Below are 18,865 nucleotides of genomic sequence, written 5' to 3'. Positions count from 1 at the left end.
GTTGCAGAAGCGAAATGGCAAAAAACCCAAGAGCAGCAACAACAAATATTCCCGCTGGCCCTGGTTGGCTTGAGGCTGCGGGGCGGGAGGAGGGAAGCTCCAGCAGGACCTCAGCCCGGGCGGTCCCACACCCACAGCTTCCAGCCCCGTCAGCCGGAGCCAACACAGAGCCGCATCCCGAACACCACAGACCACCCGTGCCCGTGGGCACCCACAGCCACTGCTCCAGCCCCACCAGCCCTTTGGCCACCTCCGTTTCAGGACTGACCCACGTTTGGGCATAAAACAAGTCATTTGGATAGGTCTTGGTGCCTCCTCTCCAAGTGCTCCCAGAGAGGCTCCTGCTGCATCGTCACGGACAACTGGGACTTCCAGAGAAATATTTGGGCATCTCCTCTGGGGTGGCACGGGCGGTGGGACAGCACCGGAGCTCTTGGGTGTCAGATCCACCCTTGGGGCAAAAGGAACCCCCCTCCTGCACACCCATGGGCAGCCACAATCATTCTGTTGGGAGGCACAGGCCAAGCCAGGGACGAGCTGCTGGGTTTTCATTTTCACCATTTAATGCTGCTTTCAACAAGTCTGAAGCAAAAGAGTCCATATAGAGTCTTTTTGTCAAAGACCGCAGTGGTTTCTCTCTCTTAATCAGGCTCTTCCAGCAACACTATTTAATTCTTTTCCGTGGCTGGTTTCCCCAGCAGGCAGATAGCCAACGTGTAGCCCATCGCCCGTTTCCTGGCTCAGCCCGTGGGACTCGTCCGCTGCTGGTTGCAGCTTCCCTGCCTACAGAAACCAAACGTTGCCCACGAAGCGATGAAAATACCCTCAACAACGTGTAATCAGCTTCAAAACTTGTGCCAATCAAAACGGTCATCGGGGGAGCCTCCGGAGAAACAAAGGCTGGGATTGCAAACAAACGTTACATAAGTATTTTTGAAAGAGGAATAGAATAGGAAATCGGTGGGAATTTGCTAGCCTGCTGCCCTTTACGTTATTCAGGAGGCGGTAGGGTTGCCAGAGCTCTTTGTGCCGGGAGGGTGTTGAGCCCCGCGGAGGGCTGAGGTCCGCGGGGATGCTCAGCATCCCTGTCAGTAATAAACACTATGAAAAAAGTGCCTGCTCTTGTGTCTCGGGGTTGCTCAGCCCCTGTGTAGGGACCATTAGGGACATTTTAGCCCCTCAAGGCAGCAAAACACAGAACCTCGCCTTAAACTCTTGTTATTTCTAGCTAAAACTCTTATTATTTCTTTCTCGAGGGTGACATTTAGGTACCTGCTTGTAGGGGGACAAAATGCGAACCGAGGTCCCACGGCGTGTTGGAGTCCCCGCCAGCAGCTTGGGACACACTCAGGTCAAAGTCAAATCTCCCTGCAAAGCCTCCTGTTCGCCCAAATATCCTGCCTATTTTAAAGCATTTATTTAAAATTAAGTTTTGTGTGCAAGTTTATTAAAAAAGCGTGGTTTATGGATTTAATTAAAGTACTGCGTGTGAGACCTTGCTAATCCTGGTTGTGCTGCAACTGTATTAAAGTGCTAAAAATCAATATATTTGAGTTTAAATATTTTATTACGGCAAGCTGTTAAATATTAATGATGTAACAAGTAATCAGTGTCATCGCTTCTGCCTGTCTTCTTTCTGTAGGAAATCTGCAGGAAATTTGAAAAAAAAAAAAAAAAGTCTGTTCGGTTTGATGGCTAGGCAGCTCTTGGTTTTCTTGGTTCAGGAAACAAATGTTGGTGGTGATTTACGCAGGTCACAAGAGCATCTTCCCATGGCCATTCTCCACCTCATTATACAAGGACGGGAAGGCACGGGGCAGCAGCGCGATGCCGGAGGGCCAGGAACACACTCACGTGCACCAGCTTCCACGGTGTAAGCCAAGACATGGCCCTGCTTCATGTCAGCTGCTGGGACCTCCAGGTGCCGTGTCCTCCTCCACCATCTCGGTGGCCCCAGGGACATCCCCAGCTCTCATTCCACCATCGCTCTGGTAGCAAAAAATTCCCATTTTCTGCCCTTCCTGGGATTTTTTTCAGGGTTGCTCCCACAGGTGGAAGCTCAGGACAGGCGGATATAAAGGTGCCACGCAGGTGGCTGAAGCCCCGTTGGCTTACTGACACAAAAATAGAATTGTGAACCTTCTTGGGGCAGATAAAAGGCTATTTTTAGCACATTACGTCTGGCTGTGGCAGCAATTTGTGGCCCGATGGAAATCTGAAGGTCGCAAGCAGCTGCCAAAGAACTTTGGAAGCTTTTCACCCAAATATGTTCCCTGAAACACACAATTCTTAACGATGCTTCTGCTCAGAGAATGTCAAATTATACTGCATAAAATGAATTGCAAACACGGGTTTTGTAATCACATTTTAGAGAGATCTGAGTTTATTAATATACATGATCTTGTAAACCTGGCTCCTGCGAAAAGGCAATGAAGGAGCCAATTTGTTTGCGATCAAATCCTAATTCTAGAGCAAGTCAATCTTATTTTCAGTCCTGCCAGCTCGCACGCTGCACGTGGCGGGGGGATTTCTGCCCAGGACGGCCTCCCAGTCGTGCCTTGCTCCCAGAGGAGGGATGCGGGTGCAGATATCCCAGGGGAGGATGCCGAGTGTCGGGAGAAGGAACACCCCAGCTCGCGGGCTGTGGGCACCGGCCGCTTTTGGAGCACTTTCCATGGCTGACCATTGTTAACCCTGTTTTTAAGTGGGGTAGGAGCTGTCTGACAATCTGCAGATGTTGGCCATGCAGATATCCACATCCGAGACAGCCTGGTCGTGCTCCCTGCTTCCCTTCATCCCCCGGGGACACTGCACCCTGGGGTGCACACCCCCCCGGGGTCCGTCACCGCTCGGTGACAGCATGGGATGCAGCCAGGCACCAGAAGGATCTCTGGGTGTCCACCTGAAAGCAGGGCCTGGGGAGGATGCAGGGACCATGAAACTCTGTGTGTGGCACATTGCTGCTGGGAGCAACACGAGACTTAGTGGTTTTATCCAAAAATGTGAGCTCTCTCCCATTTTGAAGGCCAGATCTTGAAACATGTGACTACATTAGATCCCCAGTTCCCTCTGCAGCACAAAGACACACATCTCTGGTGCGGTGCCTGGGCCCCGGAAACCTGCAGGTGCCCCTTTCCCCACTCTCTGATCCTTGCATTTGGCATCTGTTTGCCCGTTTCCTCCATGCGATGTTGTTTACACCCTCCCAGGGAAATTAATGCGCCGAGTCTCTGACACAGGCTCCTTCAGCAGCACCGTGCATCTGATTTTTAATCTGACTAATAGGGTTGAAATGTCACACTAATAGCAACTCCTGTGCCTCATGGTTTTGTCCTATCAATCAATCCTTCATTATCAGGTTAATTGGAAATATTTATCTTATCCGATACTGAACACTTTTTCCCCGAACAAAATGTAAGTTGGTATTTTCAGTGGGGGAAAAGGCACTGGGGATGGGGCAGGGGATCAGCCCAGCACAGGGGTGGGGTCCAGAGCCTCCTGTGGGCTCGGCACTGCATAAGGTCGGGTTGAGGGAGGTCTTCTCCTGGGCTTCATGTCCCCATCTCTTCTCCAGATGCACCTCATGCAGCTACTCATGGTCTCAAGGTGGATCAAGCCTCGGTTACCTTACCGGAGGGCAGCGCACCCACAGCCAGCTCCAGCCTGGCCCAGAGACAGTGGGGACTGCCATCCCCACCTGCCCCAGGAGGGACACAGCCTTGGCTCCCCAGAGCAGAGCCGAGGTCTGTGTCACTGCTGCACATCCCACAGGGAGACGGGGAAGTCCCAGAAACACCCCTCTCTGCTGGGCTGGGAGTGGTGAACCCTGACCATGGGTCCTCAACAGGAATGATCGATGGTCACCAAAGCCCCAGCACCTGCAAGAGGCGTCCACAGGTTCCACGGGTGGCACCAGAGGGGTCCCTGCCCCAGCCCCATGGCTCTTTGCCCCAGGGAAATGCAGGTGCCCCATCCTGGGCACATGCTGTTGGGTCACGCCAGTGGGATGGGGATGGGGACACTGTCCCCCACCCGCCCATGGCAAGGGGAGGCAGCGCAACCCTCAGGTCACGTAATTCTGCTGTCACTTCTCAGTAGCACTTTCCCAGAAATGTTATTTCTACATGTCTGTTTGTGTTTTCCAGGTTTTTTCCTAAAAAAACAAAAGACTGGGGGAAAAGACCTTTTCAGGTTTTAGATGTTCTGGAAAGAAAAAAACCCCAAAACTGATTCTGCTTTAAAAGTCATTAAAATGTTCAAATGGAGAAAAAACAAGTATCTGTAATTATTATCAATGGAAGCAGTTATTTTTCCTACTCTTGTTAGAACCTTCTTTGAAACTAATAGCATCCTTCCTGCCAAATGAGATCCTCTTCCATTACCTTAATTTTTTTTGCTATAAGGAAAATCACGTCTTTGCAATTCAAAGCGAAACCGGTACCCTCGTTCCCGATGTACCAGTGTCCCAGGTGGGACGAAGGAGGGACACAGCTGATGGGACTCCTCTCCCATCTCCCATCACCATCCCGGGGGGAAGCTCCATGGACGTGCTGGAGGTCCCAGCTTGGCTCTTAATCTTCCCTGGGGGCAGCAGGTTTCTGCTTGGGCATCCGTGTGTCCCCAAGCCCAGCAGCAACTCTCCAGGTGGGAGAGTTTCCAATAAAACCAGGACTAGCTGAGTTTGCTGCTGATTTTTGTCTGTCCATACTGCTGCAACTCCTAACCCCCACTGCAGTTAGCCCTGTCGTATGTAGCTCCCTGCAAGCACCCTGATATCAAATCACAAACCACCTCTTACCTAATGCTATTTAAAAAAGGTGGGGAGTCACATGCTACTCAAAATGCCTTTCCATCCCCCCGCGCTGCTTGCTGCGGGAAACGCTTGCCAGTGCTCAGCTCTCGAGTTGTAATTCTGCTCTGGCTGGGTTTAGGCAGATGAGGAGCTGTCGCCCGAACCCCCCGAGTGACCCCTCCGGGGACCTCCCGGCTGCCCGGCAGCGCCGGTGCCATCAACGCGGGCTCCGTGCCATGAGCATCCTTCCCCGGCCCCGCTCTGGCCTGCGGCGGCGCTGGGAACGTGATCCCGGCAGAGACCGAGCAAAGGCACCTTTTCCCTCTCCGGAAAGCCGTGCAAGAAGTGCGTTTCGGAGCAGTTTAGTCGGCGGCAAGCGCTGCCCCCCCCAGCGCGCCGGGAGGGGGCTTGCGGCCGTGGCTGCCGTAGAGCTTTGCTACCATCTGCCGGGGACCACGGGGGCTGCTCGGCAGCTTCAGGGACTGGAAGCCCAAGGCGAGAAGAAGAGAAGCTTTACCCGTCCCTCGGCTTCATTCCCAAGGACAAACTCGAACTTCACGTCAATGAGGGTCACACGCACAGCCCCCGCCATCGCGGGCAGCTCCCCGCACCCCTTTGAGATGGTTTTATTAAGACACAAGCACCAGGAATCAAAGGAAGGGTTTATTGATGCCCCACAAAGCAAACACCGATGCCAACACATGATATGCAATAAATACTCCTCTGGTTCTGCCCCTCGGTGGGGGCACCCTCCAGCTCCAGCACCCTCCAGCTCCAGGACTGCTGCACCCCATGGTCCCGGCACCAGTGTCCAGCCCCCAGCACAGGGTGAGGGACCATCTCTGAGGAGATGAAGGACATCGTGTCTGCATTTCCATATTTTATTTAGAAAAGACAAAGCGTGCTGGAAAGTGGCGCTGGTGGCAGGGCTGGTGTGAAGCCCAGGAGATGATGCTCAGGTGAGGCTGGGGGTGCCAGCAAGCCCACCCAGCGCATCTCCCCGCGCACCCTGGCTCCGTTTCTCCTTGGCACAGCCAGGAGAACGCCTTGCTCCTGCCGCTGCGAGCACCAGACACATCTGATGGCAGGTGGGATTCTGACAGTGAGGTGGGAATCCATTCCCACGTCCCTGCCCTGTGCAGTACCGTGCAGGTACCTGTGCTTTCTGTGTAATGTGATTTCCTGCATCAGCATTTCTCAGCCAGGATGTCACTGTCACAGCTCCACTGACACCCCTCTACGAGGCAGATGTACATTTTTCTTCACGTCTTCAAGTGGCTGATACCCGGCAAGAGTGAGTGCAGAGGAACAGCCTGCCTGCAGCAGCCAGCCCCTGGTCGGAAGGTTTCTGGGAGCCACAGGCAGCCTTTATGAGGCTGCCAAAAGCTGATCCCCTGTTTCCCATTGATCTTTCTCCACGGCACAGGACAGATTTCATCCTTCTGCTTACATGGAGTTACCCAACCCCACACCAGCGCTGTGATGGAGAGGGCAGTGGGATGGTGCCACGCTCAGAGCCCCCACGGCTCCATCCACCCCTGGATTAATTAGGGGATCTGGGGTATGGCGTGATGCCAGGGGTGGATGGCAAACACCCCAGGCCAGTGCGTGCAAGAGAGATTTTTCCTGGCGCAGAGCCGGAGGACGGCACCACAAGGCACTGGGTCCCGGCAACAACGTACTGGAGGGTCCTGGGCTGCCCCCGGGTCCCCACTGTCCCCAGCACAGCGGGGGCTGCGCAGCCTGTGCCCCTCACATGCCTGCTGCCTGCCGCCTGCCCGCACATGGTGATTCCCATGGCAACACGCTGCCACGGCACAAACACCGGATAAACTGAAATGGAAATGACTAAAAGCAAATTCCGTCGTCTGCTCCAATGACAGAGCCAATATTAGTGCCCATCTGCCAGCATTATTCCCCTGGAATTAGAAAGAGAAGCCGAGAGGGAGAGAAAAAGTGACATAGTGAGCTTACACTTACTGATTGTGACTGTCCTCAGCTTCAACTGATCATCACTGCTCCCTTCTGCCCACCCCCTGTCCCCCCGCCGGCATCCCGCACCAGGTCCCTGCTCAGGTCCAGAGCGGGACAGCCCCCCCGGGCAGCAGGACTCAGCCTGCCCTCGGCATCCCCCTGATGCATCCCCCCGACCCAGCTGCCCTCCCAGCTCCCTTCCTGGGAACAGTATCCCCCCTAGAGCCCCATCCACAGTCGGGGAGCTGGCCCCACACTCCAGCTTCCCGGAGCTGCTCCACAATGTCGAGGACAACGGAGACTGGCAGAGCTGCAGCTCCCCGCTAATTCCTGCCCCGTCCTCCGCCGGTGAATCTTGTAATTCGCTGCTTGATCGTTCAGAGAAATCCTGTGGCTTGCATTATTATTCAGTACAATCTCATCAGCTTTTATCCTTTAGCAATGACCTTACGATAGTAAAGTTAAGCCTACAGAAATAGCATTTGTAATTAATCTATTTCCATAAGATTAGCATGTCAAATGTCACAGGGATACATGTAAGATCCCTTCGGAGCTTAAAATCCTTTTGCCTGAATTGCTTCAGAACTGTGACAGTCTCATCAGCGAGCAAACAGCCCGGCCGGGGGCCAGGGCTCTTCACGGACCCCTCCCTGCCGCACAAATCACCGGCTCTGGCCTGGGCTGCCAAAACCCGCTTTCTGTCCCGTCCACCCGATGTGGCCAACGCCAAAGGGCTGCTGGGCTCACCCCGAGCAGGGACAGCCCCCCGCAATGCTGCTGCCATCGCATGGGCTGAGGCCGGGGCTTTCTCACCCTCCCCTCGTCCCGTCATCCCAGCCCAGCGCTGGCACCGCTGCTGCGGGGCGAGTCGGTGCCGCCACCGACCTCCTCCACTTCAACACTGATGCATTGCTTAAAAAATAATGCCAGAATATATCGAGGGATTTATTTTATCTTTCTCTCGCATGAAAACATTGTGTACAAAGTCCTCCTTACCTGTAAGGATAATCCCCATTTGATTCCCGCACACGACATTTTTCGAGTTTAATGCTGTGTATTCTCCCGGGGGTTGTTAGAAAACACCCCAAATCCCTTCAGGGCTCTGCTGTGGCTGCTCGCGGAGCTCGGGTACCCTCTGCCTCCGCCAGCATTTACATCTCAGCTCAGACGGGCTGCGGGCTCTCGCACTTTGGGGGTTTGGGATCACAGCAGCCTGCAGAGGAGGGTGACACTGAGCTGCCGGAGCCGACTGGCACCCATGGTGTCCCCGGCACCCTGCCACGGTGTCCCCGGCACCCTGCCACGGGCATTTTCTGGCCCCACCAAGGAGCCTCCGTGCCCACCCCAGCCCCTGCCCTTGCTGCCACCGGTACAGGATCAAGGCACCAACACCCTTCGGTTGTGCCCAGGTGACTTTGCAGTCCTGGAGATCTCACATCCCACAGGGACATGAGTAATCACGGCTAATCAGTCACCACAGAACATGCAGAGATGCTTTCAGGGGTTCTACGGCCTCCATAAAGCTGCAATCAGACCCGCTGGTACCAAAGCAAAGCAAACACCTGCCGAGGGTGAGGAGGGACCTTCAGCAGCTTCATTGCATGGACCCAGATATCGCAGCCCCCTGCCACACACTGTCCCCATCCCCTGCCGAGGGCAGGGAGTTGGCTGCAAGGGCTCCCAGGATACAGGGATGGGATCTGGAGCAGGAGCAGGCAGTGTCATGCCTTCCTTTCTTTCTGGGGATGGAGGAGCATGCCCATGCTGAAAATTTTCTTTTGAACTTTTATACTTTTGTAGCCAGAGGAAAAATCTCCTGTTTTCTAAGCACAATCTTCTTCCCTCTCAGAAATTTTCAACCTTGAATCAAGTTCTCTGCTGAGCGAGGCTCGCTCTTTTTTAGTAATTAAAAACAGATATTCCCCGAATAAGGGGTTTTTTTTCTTTTTCTTTCTGCAGAATAAAATAAGTTTTCTAACAGTAGATCCACATCAAAGGTAAGCGCAGGTGCAGTTCTCCAGAGGAAACTCCCCACCTTAATGCCGGAATGGGGGTAATCAATAACCCTGTGTTCCAACGCCCCGGTTCTGTACGGTGGGCGTCCCTCGGCGCCCAGCCCAGGAGCAGGCAGGGCTGCTGAAGGACACTGCGACGCTGTCTGTGCGCCCTCCCAGCACAGAGCGAAGCTCAAATCCTAAACTCTCCCGCTGAGATGACTTTGCAAAAGTCATTGAATACCTCTGCGCTTTAAAAATACACAGACAGACAGAGCCACAGACAGACGGACACAGACACGCACCCCCAGGGCTCTGCACCTCCTCTCTGGCTGCTCCAGCTGGATCTTCACTCACACCCATGTCCATACCCCACCACTGCCCTGCTCCAGGCACTGCCCCAGGGACCCCCATGTGCCCACAGGCCCCGGGAGCCCCGCACCCAGGGGACAGGCAGTGCCATAAGCAGCCAGGACAGGCACGGCCAGCCAAGCGCACCCACAGCCACCCTTTCTGTCCCCTTACCCCGCTCTTTTCCCACATTTGTTCCCCCCCAGATCATCTGTATCCATCCCTGTCCCCACCTTTGGGTCCTCCCTGAACATCCTGGAATGAATCCTGTGCAATACCAAAACACTCTCCCCGCATCCCGCAGTGCACCCCCGCCCCAGGGCAGCCATCCAGCTCCTAAAGCTGCTCCGGCATCATGCAGGGCCCTGGCTGCTCCCACCCGGATCAGCCGCACACTCCCCAAAGCCCAGGGGGCACCAGCCTCGTCCCCCCCATCTGCTCCCAACGCTGTTTTTTCCCATGACCCCATAAACCCCATCATTCCTGGCACTGCCACCAGTCCCGGCACTGCCCTGGGACCAGCACAGCCATAGGAAGTCTCACTCCCCTCCATCCCAGTCCCTCCAGGTCCCTCTGGGGCTCTCCAAGCTGGAATTCCTACAAAGCAGTGCCACCCCAGCCCCGCAATGGGCTGCGCAGAGCCCGGCGCTGGCTCCACGGCTCCCAAATTACCCACGTGGCACAGCTCATCTTACAGCATCTCCAGGGAGTATTAAAAGGATTTTTTTTTCCATATTCTCACTCTATTTCTCTTTTTCTTCTTGGAAATACAGGGTGACACAGTGTGATAAGGTCTGTCACTTTAAATTAAGCCTGCTAGACTGTTTTTTATCCTGCAATAATCTGCATGCAGATAAAACGTGATATCCCTGGGAAGAGAGAAGCCATCGGAAGGAAGAAAGGGACCCAAAGGCAGACACCCAGATACCTCCCAGGGTTAACAGTGGGCCCTTGGACTCCGTAGCCTCCCGACAGCTTTTTAGTAACAGAACACAAATCAGACTTTGTTGCCTTCACATACTGACAGCACGGCCTCCGCGGGGTCAGTACTTGGGGGTCCCCGTGCAAAGGAGATGTGCGGCCGGGGGGCTGTGGGACAGTGGGCACGGAGGTCCTGCCAGCCCCAAGCCCGCCAGCCAGAGCCACAGAGGGCGACAAACACTCCCCCGTCATCATCAGCATGTTTTGCCATTTGCCAGCCTTCATAAGGGCTTGGGAGAGGCGGGTGACCACCTTAATAGGAACGGAGCATCTAAACCTTTCCCACTCACCTCATGAGCTGCTCATCCCAAAATTTTGGATGCTTTTGGAAAACCCAGCTTTGAGTCATAAATGAAACTGGTAGCAACAATTCACAGCAAAAACTTAAACCTGCGCTCTTTGGTGTTACGCCTCACTAAAGAGGGGTTTGAGGAACTTGGGGAAAAGCCGTAATGAGTCAATGCCATCAGTGAAGACAAAGCTATCTGAGGAACCACAGGAACAGGAGATCACGTAGGGCAGAATTAGAGATCTCTCATCTATCCGCTGTGCAAATCACATTACTGGAGCTTGGAGGATCCTTCAGCGGGGAAACGCGCAGCAGGCAGATGTAATCTCCCACAGACGCTGACGGGAAGGCAAGAGGCTCAAAGGGATGAAATGTCACCAGCCTGTTTCAGCCTGTCCCTGGAATTGCTTTTCGTTAATCCCAGCCTCTGCCTCTGGATTTACCGCCTCTGTGAGCGCTCCAGCCCCTCTGACCCAGGCTTGTCCCCCGGCCTCAGGAGCTGCTGTGGCTCCGTGGGCTGCAGCACCATCGCTGACACGCAGCCAGGGGGGACAGGGCTGAAAAAAACAGCAAAACACCAAAACGTGTCTAAAACCTGACAAGACGCATCTTCAGGAGCGGTGCCTGCTGCTCCTTGCACTTCCCATGCTCCATCTCCTGCCTGTTGGGACAGTCCTGCTTCTGCCGCCGGATCCCTTCACAGCCCCCACAGAAGTCCCACATCCAGGCTCAAATCAGGGACTTGGGATACAGCTCCTCCTTTGGCTTCTGGGCGCCTCAGCATGGTCCAAGCACACCTCGTATGAACCCGCTGCTTCTCTGAGCTCTCACAGTTGCATTATTTTTTCCAAACTTGCCCCTACACCCACAGAAAACAAGGAGCTCATGGACCTGTGCCTTCGCCCCTCACAGCCCCCTTTTCAGTCCCTTCTCTTACACGTTTTGCTGCAAAAAAAAAGTCTGGCCCCATGGTTTGTGGTACCAATTTTGGCGGCGCCTGCCTGGGATCCCGGAGAGTGTGGGAACCTGGATCCCAGGGGTCCTCTGGGCCCAAGCTCCCGTGCCCTGCCGGGGCAGGACAAGGACAGGGGAGGGGTTATTCCCACCCCAGGCACTGCGGCCAGGAACAGGGTACTTTTCCGAGCAGCACTGGACCGAAGGACTCAGCCACCAGGTTTTGTGGGAATGGCTGGAGCTCCACATGCCACCTGATGTGGGTGGGACGGCACCGGCTTCCCCAGGAGCACGCTGTGCTACCAGGATGGCTCATATTTTTAATTCTCCAAATTACAACAAAAAAAAAAGAAAGTGCTGCTGAGGGGGTTGGGTGATGCCCTAGCCTGTGGGGCCCAGTCCTCCCGCTTCAGACACTGCTGTGACTGCAGGTGGTGACCGCATGGCTGTGGACCGCTCCGCTCCCCAGGATGCCTGACAGTGGACTGGCAAGATGAAGGTGCCATGTGCCGTCCCACGGTGCTTCCCAGGCTGGCTGGCCACGCTTTGGGGACAGGAGGGACACCCCCGTGTCCCCGCTGTTCCTGCTGACGCCCAGGCCGGTTGCTGGTGGCAGGGAGAAGAGCGAGGCGGTGAGGCTTGGCGGTGAATGCAAAGGAGGGGACGCGGCGCTGGGGAGGGGACACCTGGGAATTGCCATTTTCCTGGCCTCTCCAGCTGCCACCCTTAATATTTGCTGCGCCACCCGCAGCTGTCAGCACACGCTGTCTGCCACTTTATTCCCACTGCCGAAGCCCTTCCGTCCCGCTACCCGGCTCGAATGCTAATAGCTGACCACAGCGTATTATTCATCCTATCAAAGGCAGGACAAGTATTTTAAATGCTGCAGTGATTCATGGTAATTAAAGAAACTCTTGCAAATATTCATTCTTTTCTCCTCTCCCTCCATCCTGCCCGCGCTGATGTGGAAATACAAAGCATTCGCTGTTTAAGATGATGGGGACAGGACCGCCAGTAAGCTGGCACCCCCACAGATGTGCCTTAAAATACTTAGTGAGCAGCACACTCACCCTAAAAGCCCCGCTTGCTTCCCGGCCCCGGCACCAGGGAGATTGGACTCCTGGCCTTCAAGCCGGCACAGGTCCCAGAGAGACCGGGGAGCTGCCAAAGTTTGCTCCCATGCGTATGTGACCTCAATAGAAATCAAGCAAAAGCCGAATCTCCACATCTGCATGTGCTCCACTGTCCCACCAAGCCGGGCCCCAGGCTGGGCACCGCTGGGGTGGGGAGCGGGGGGCTGCGGGGAGGCACTGGGGAGGTCAATGGTGGGACGGCAGGAGGGACCCAAGGTCTCATGCTGGAACACCGTGCAAAGCCTTTGCACCCTTTCCCTGGCACATGGAGGGTCGCCTCTGCGCTGGCACAAGGAAACTGGTGCCCTCCCAGTCCCCACACTGGGGATAACGATTTCTGCCCACAGCCAGCATTTGCTCCTTGCCCATGCTGCACTGGGTCTGTTGATGCTCCGTACCAGCAGACCATCCCCAGGATGCCAGCACCAGCTTCGGTCCATCCTTCGCTCTGCTGCAAGCTGGCACTGCCTGGACATCACCAGCGACAGGGACACGGTGAAGGACAGCTTGTCCCCTGGAGCAGCATCCCCTGTGCCGCTGCAGAGACCCCCGACTGGTCACCGCTGCCCGCTGCGGCTCAGAGGGTGGCTGCAGCTTCATGCCAGGAACTGGGTGCAACCAAGGCAGCTCTCCTCAGCGCTGAGCTGCTGACGTGGCTTTGGTGATCACAGTGCCACACCACGGACATGCCCTTCCCGTCCCAGCCAAACCATGTCATGGTCCAGAGCAAGGTGGCCCGGGCACCAGGGTGGGCAAGGGGGTGCCTGCACCCTCTCTGGAGCTGTACCTCCAAATGTCCCTTCTCTGAGGTGCCTTCAGCCCCTCCTGTCCCTGCCGCGTTTGCCCTTTCCTGCAGCCTCAGGCACGGGGACAGTCGTGGGAAGGTTTCTGGGGCAAGAGGATGCTTTCTCCCACTGTGCCCAGCAGCCCAGATGAGGCACCACAGGGACCAAGCCACTGCAGGGACTAAGCCAGTGGAGGGAAAAAGCCACCGCAGGGACCAAGCCACCGCAGGGACCAGCCATCCCCCCTGCTGCCCCTCCTCTCCTTCTCTCTCCCACCCTGCCAACCAGCAGGACCCAGACCTGGTCCCCTGGGTCCGGGTGCATTCAGCCTGCGGAGCCTCCCCTCTCCGGGATTTCACTGCTCCTTCTTTTCACTTACTGTTTTCACAGCTTTCTCACTAGGTTTGGTGGGGACTTGGAAGAAAAAAAACATCACTGTGTGTGTTTCCTAGTTGGGTACCAGCCTGAACTGAGTTAGTTTAATGTGAATAACCACAAACCTTTTGGGAAATTGATGCTAAATTTATAAAATGTTATTATCTCTAGCTCTCCAAATTAATCTGCACAAGTAAGTACTTTTCATTTAGGACAATTCAGGACTTAAAATAAACAGTAAGGCAGAGAAAACTCAAGACATACTTTGTGTATGCGCCGGCATGCCTCCAAATATTAACTTTTATTTCCAGTACCACATGGGGATGAAGCCGAAGCCAGAATGCTCTATTTAGGAGACACTTATTCGTAGCCCCTGGTTTTGGCCCAGCGGGAGATGAAAGGGGCTGGATGCTGCTCTGCTGGCACTGACTCTGTGTGAGCCTGGCTGGAGTCAAACAGTGGCTTTGGCCAGGTGGGTGGCATCTGACAGCTTCAAAACCTGGGATTTTTTCTCATTTAATGTGTCGGTAGCTCTAGAGAGGGGCAGGGAGGGCTGCGCAACAGGACTGAGGTCCTGCCGTGGGATCTTGGGCGAGGAGAGCAAAGGTGCAGAAGAGGTGGGAGCTCTGCCGAGGGGGAGATGCTTGCTGGGGTGTGCAAAGCTGGACGGATCCAGTGGGGAAAGGGGACTCCAAAGCGGTTCCACAGGGAGAGCCGCAGGCGAGAACCAGGAGCAAGAGGTAGGAGGTAGGAGCTCCCATTCCCTAGAGACGTGCAGGCACAGAAAGCCTCTGCCTGCCCAAGGAAAGAGTCTCTTGGACACCGGAACCCGCTTCGGGGGGGGATCCTGCTGTCATCTGCAAAGGCAGCCATAACCTGGTGGGGAGGAAGGGGAGATGAGAGGGCAAGGCAGCCGATTGCCGTGGGGGTCCATGGAGGCTGTTATCAAAACGTGGCTCTGCGGCAGGGAGTCCCTGTGCCCGCTGGTGCAGCCGTGGGCAGGGAGCCGTGACTCTGGCTGGGAAGAGCCCAGTTCGTTCAAGCAGGTTCTGCGGGTGACTAAGAGAAGGGGAAGAAAAACCTTTTTGTAATCCCCCCAGCACAGTGGAAGGCTTTGCAGCAAGAGATCGGTCGTGCATTAATACCTTTAATTCCAGCTAAAACCCATTGTTGCAACAGCCCCGCTGCAGGGCTTGACATTTCCCAGGCAGCAGATAGCATCTCCCATTACATTTCTACACCCGCCAGGGCCCCGGTCTGGGGGTGGGCTCTGTGGGAGAGGGGGACAGCCTGTGGCAGGGTGACCCCCCCGCCCAGAGCAGAAGCATCTGGGGTGCTTGATCTCAGTGCTTTTCCAGAGGTGGTACAGGGATGCTCGACCTCAGCACTTCTCCCAGAGCTGGTACTGGGATGTGTTGGTACCTCCTGCAGCTGGGAAGATCAGAGGTGCCAGCCCTCACTGCAGCTCTCCAGCAGCCTACTCTCGCATTCCTCCTTCTCCTCCTCTAACCACGGGCCAAGCCCAGGTGCTTTTCACATCTCCATCCTCACGCTGAGCTCTGGGGCTGCAGGGTCACACTGCTGGCGTCCCGCTCTGACCCGGCGATGTTATTTCGGGCTCTTTTTCAGCCCCTCAGGGCAGCCTCAGCAGCTGGGATCCGCAGAGAGGCTCGTTGACAGCCCCGTGATACCTGCGTGCGGCTGTGCCCTGCCGGGCTGGGTTGCCCCTGCGGCCCCCCCAGGGCAAGGGGTCACAGCAGTGCCCAGCTCCCCCACGCGCATTTCCGCAAGGCATATCACTTCCCTGGGAGCCGGAAGCACCCGCTGATCAGGGGGTGCTGCTGGGGAGGGGGAGCGGATCCCATCCCATCTCCCCCTCCCCAAGTCGCTGCTGGTGGCCCTGCCACAGAGGATGGGCTGTTGAGGACCCTCTTGCCCACCTTGCCAGGCACATGTGGCCTTGTAGTAGCAGGGACACCTGGGGACAGGGAAGGAAATGGGGGGGTCCCAGGGTGACCAGCATCCTGGTCATGAGGCCAGGGATGCTGGAGGGGAGCTTGGGGACCCCCGCAGCACAGCAGTTTCTAGTAGGGGATGAAATGCTCAGCCCCGGACCCCGGGGGAGCCCCCTGTAAGCCCTGGCAGCATCGCACCTGACACAGCGGTGATGGGCCACCCCGACATCTGTCCCCACAGCCCCATGAGAGAAAGGGGCAGCAAGGGCGGCGTTGCCCAGTTTTATCGAACAGTCCATCAGGGGGATGGCAGGGGGGTCTCAGCTGGGAGCAGGGGGTCCGGGGTGCTGTAGGGGGCCGAGCGCCCCACCCGTGGCTGTCCCTGTGTAAGTCAACACTGACATCCAGTGACTGGCCAGCCCCACTGCAGGGTTCTGCTCCCCGCCAGCGCCCAGCGAAAGAGCTCGCAATTAAAGCAAAAACCAAGAGGCTTTTAATTTTCCTGAGAACAACCCTTGAAAGCTCATTCCTGGGGGAAAAGCTTGCATTTTCTCTGGTTTCTAAACATAGTGAATTAAAACAGACGAGGAAGGGACATGCATCACTGGAGAAGCTGTACCCAGCTGTGGCCTGGCAGCCTCTGACACACTGTCTTGGGTCTGAAGTGTCCTTCGCACCCCTTAAATCCCCCCCCACTCACTATCATCTCCCATGCTGGGTTCAGGTACCAGCCCTGGGCAGGGACAAGGGCACTCCCCTGTCCCTACTGCCGAGGTGGCCCTCGAGCAGCACCAGCCAAGGCAGAGGAGCAGCACGAGGCTCTGCCCAGTTTCCTTCTCCTGGGGATGGAAGAGCTGAACTCCCCTCTTTGCCCCAAAACCCCGTCCCTGAACCTGCCAGGCTGTCATTGTCCCAAACCCAATGTCACTTGACCCATTGCCTCTAACGCAGCCACAGCCCTGGGACTCTCACAGCACCCTCCATGCAGTGGAGCAGAGCCTGAAGCTCGGGGGGAGTCTGGGTGCCTGTCTGAGAATATGAGTGTAAAAATGGTAAACATGAGTATAAAATAGTCTCCCTCTGCCTCTCCTCTGGGCGCACTGTGGGCACGCCAGAGCCACCCTCCCTGGACTGAAGCGGTGGGTGTTTGCAAGCCCACGGGTCCCCACTGGCGTAACAGGCAGTTTGGAGCTGACAGATCGGGGCTTTCAGCATCCCCTGGTCACTCAAACACTGACCTGTGCTGGGAGCAGAGGGAGGCAAACACTTCACCTCATTATATTTTTCCTGGCAATATACGTGTTAGTAATTTGAAAACATTAACTTTTTACTTAGGGTATTTAGGGAACTACCCCTCATCCTACGTCTCTCCCCCCCTTATCCAGAGTCCCTTCCCAGCTTTCCTGGAGCCCCTTTAGGGACTGAAAGGGGCTGGAAGATCTCCCCGGAGCCTTCTCTTCTCCAGGCTGAACCCTCCCAACTCTCCCAGCTTTAGATGAGATATCTCTGCTCTTCCCTGCTCTGCTTACCCCCAGCTGCCCTGGGAATCAAGCTGTTCCATGGATCCCCACCGGGATGGCCCCTCAGGGCAGCTTTGCCCCCGCCGCTGGCATGCTCCTTAGCAAGATCCTGGTGATGGCACGGAGAGCGCAGTGTGGCCCTCGGGAGATGGGGAGAGGGACCTAATAGGACTCCTGGTTCTTTCTTCACGGTGCCCTTGCTGCCTGCAGCAGTAGTGCAGTTGATAGGTACAGGCAATTGCATTTAATCTTGCATACACCAAATATACCTATTAATAATGCAGAATGGGATCTCTTCGCTGTGCATTGTTCAACAAGTGTGGAGGGATTCTACAGAGCAAATCCAGGCCCCCACCAGAGGGAAATACCTGCTGCTTCCTAACGTCCGTAATGGGCTGAACAACTGCTCCGCAGCCTGGAGGTGTTGGGGCTAAAATATGTATCAGCATTTGCAGCTCAAAGCTATTGGTATTTGAATTTCATCTCCAATTAAATAAAGCACTCAAGCATGCACTCAACTCTAACTCTCAAATAAAATCACTGAAAGCAATATCATTTTTCTACTTCACAATGCACAGGACTTGAATTTCTAACAGCTCCAGCTGAGAACACAGCCTGGACGTGTGCCCCTGTGAGAGGGGGAAAAAGAAGCGTTTTTCCCCTCCTCTAGAGAATCGAGGTGCACCGGCTCCTCCCCTTCTGCTGAAACACTCTTCTACCTGGTCTGAGAAAGTAAGTCTTGAAACCGAAGCATTTTCCTTTTCCCCTCCACCTTCCCCAGCCCCACTGTCCCTTGGGTCCCCAGCTGTAAGGCACCCTCACCACGAGCATGTCGGCTCCACAGGGGAGGCAGAGGGAGAGCCATAGTCACGACAGCCGGCAGTCATGTCACACCCACCCAAGGAGTGGAATTGTCACCGTCCCCGAGCACAGTGTGCCTTATGAGGGGTTGTCTGCATTTATATGGGTCATGAGCACGAGCCAGGGAACTATAGAGTAAACACAGCAAGTTAGTTGAAGAGTAATGTACAATAAAATAAGAAAATAGCAAGCACACCATGATGTGAGAGCACCTTATCGGACCAACCTATGCCAATAAAAACAGCATCTGGGTACTTTGCCCACAGGCGCTGAGACAGCCCGGACAAAGGACGGGGCTGCGGTGCCCCACACCAGCGGGCGGAGGGGTTGGGGAGCATTGGTTGCTTTAGTAGCAACAAAAATTACCATTTGAGAAGTTCCATGCAATGCTAATCCAGTTTATTCTGTCCTGTCTCCCAGTTGTCACTTCTCAGCTGTTATCACTGCCTGTTCAGATAAATCTGGGTACCAGGTGCCGAGGTGCTGCACTGCAGCCTCCCAGATCAATAGGCACTAGATGTACCTATGGGGGGGGGGCTTAGAAATGTCTTTTTTTTTTTTTTTTTCTTCTTCCTTTTTTTAAATAAAGCACCAGGTTTTTCTGGGTTTTTTTGCCATCTCTACTTAATACCAGACAGCTAAACCCCCCCAAGTTATGTTCCTTTTACCATTATGTTCCTGCGCATTCCTAAAATTAAGGTCTGTATATTATTAAGTGTACTTGGGACCCAAAGAAAGAGGACAGTAGCTGTGGGTTGTACTGCCCAGTGCTGTTTTAAGCCAAATGCTACGTAAGGCATTTGTATTCTTCTGACACAATCTTTTTTTTTCTTTTTTTTTTTTTTAAAGATGACTAACTTTAGCATAAACTAGAAAAATCCTCACCTACACTACCTGTCAA

Source organism: Larus michahellis, chromosome 4 (assembly GCF_964199755.1).
Source record: "Larus michahellis chromosome 4, bLarMic1.1, whole genome shotgun sequence".
Classification (NCBI taxonomy): Eukaryota; Metazoa; Chordata; class Aves; order Charadriiformes; family Laridae; genus Larus; species Larus michahellis.
This window is presented reverse-complemented; position numbering follows the sequence as displayed.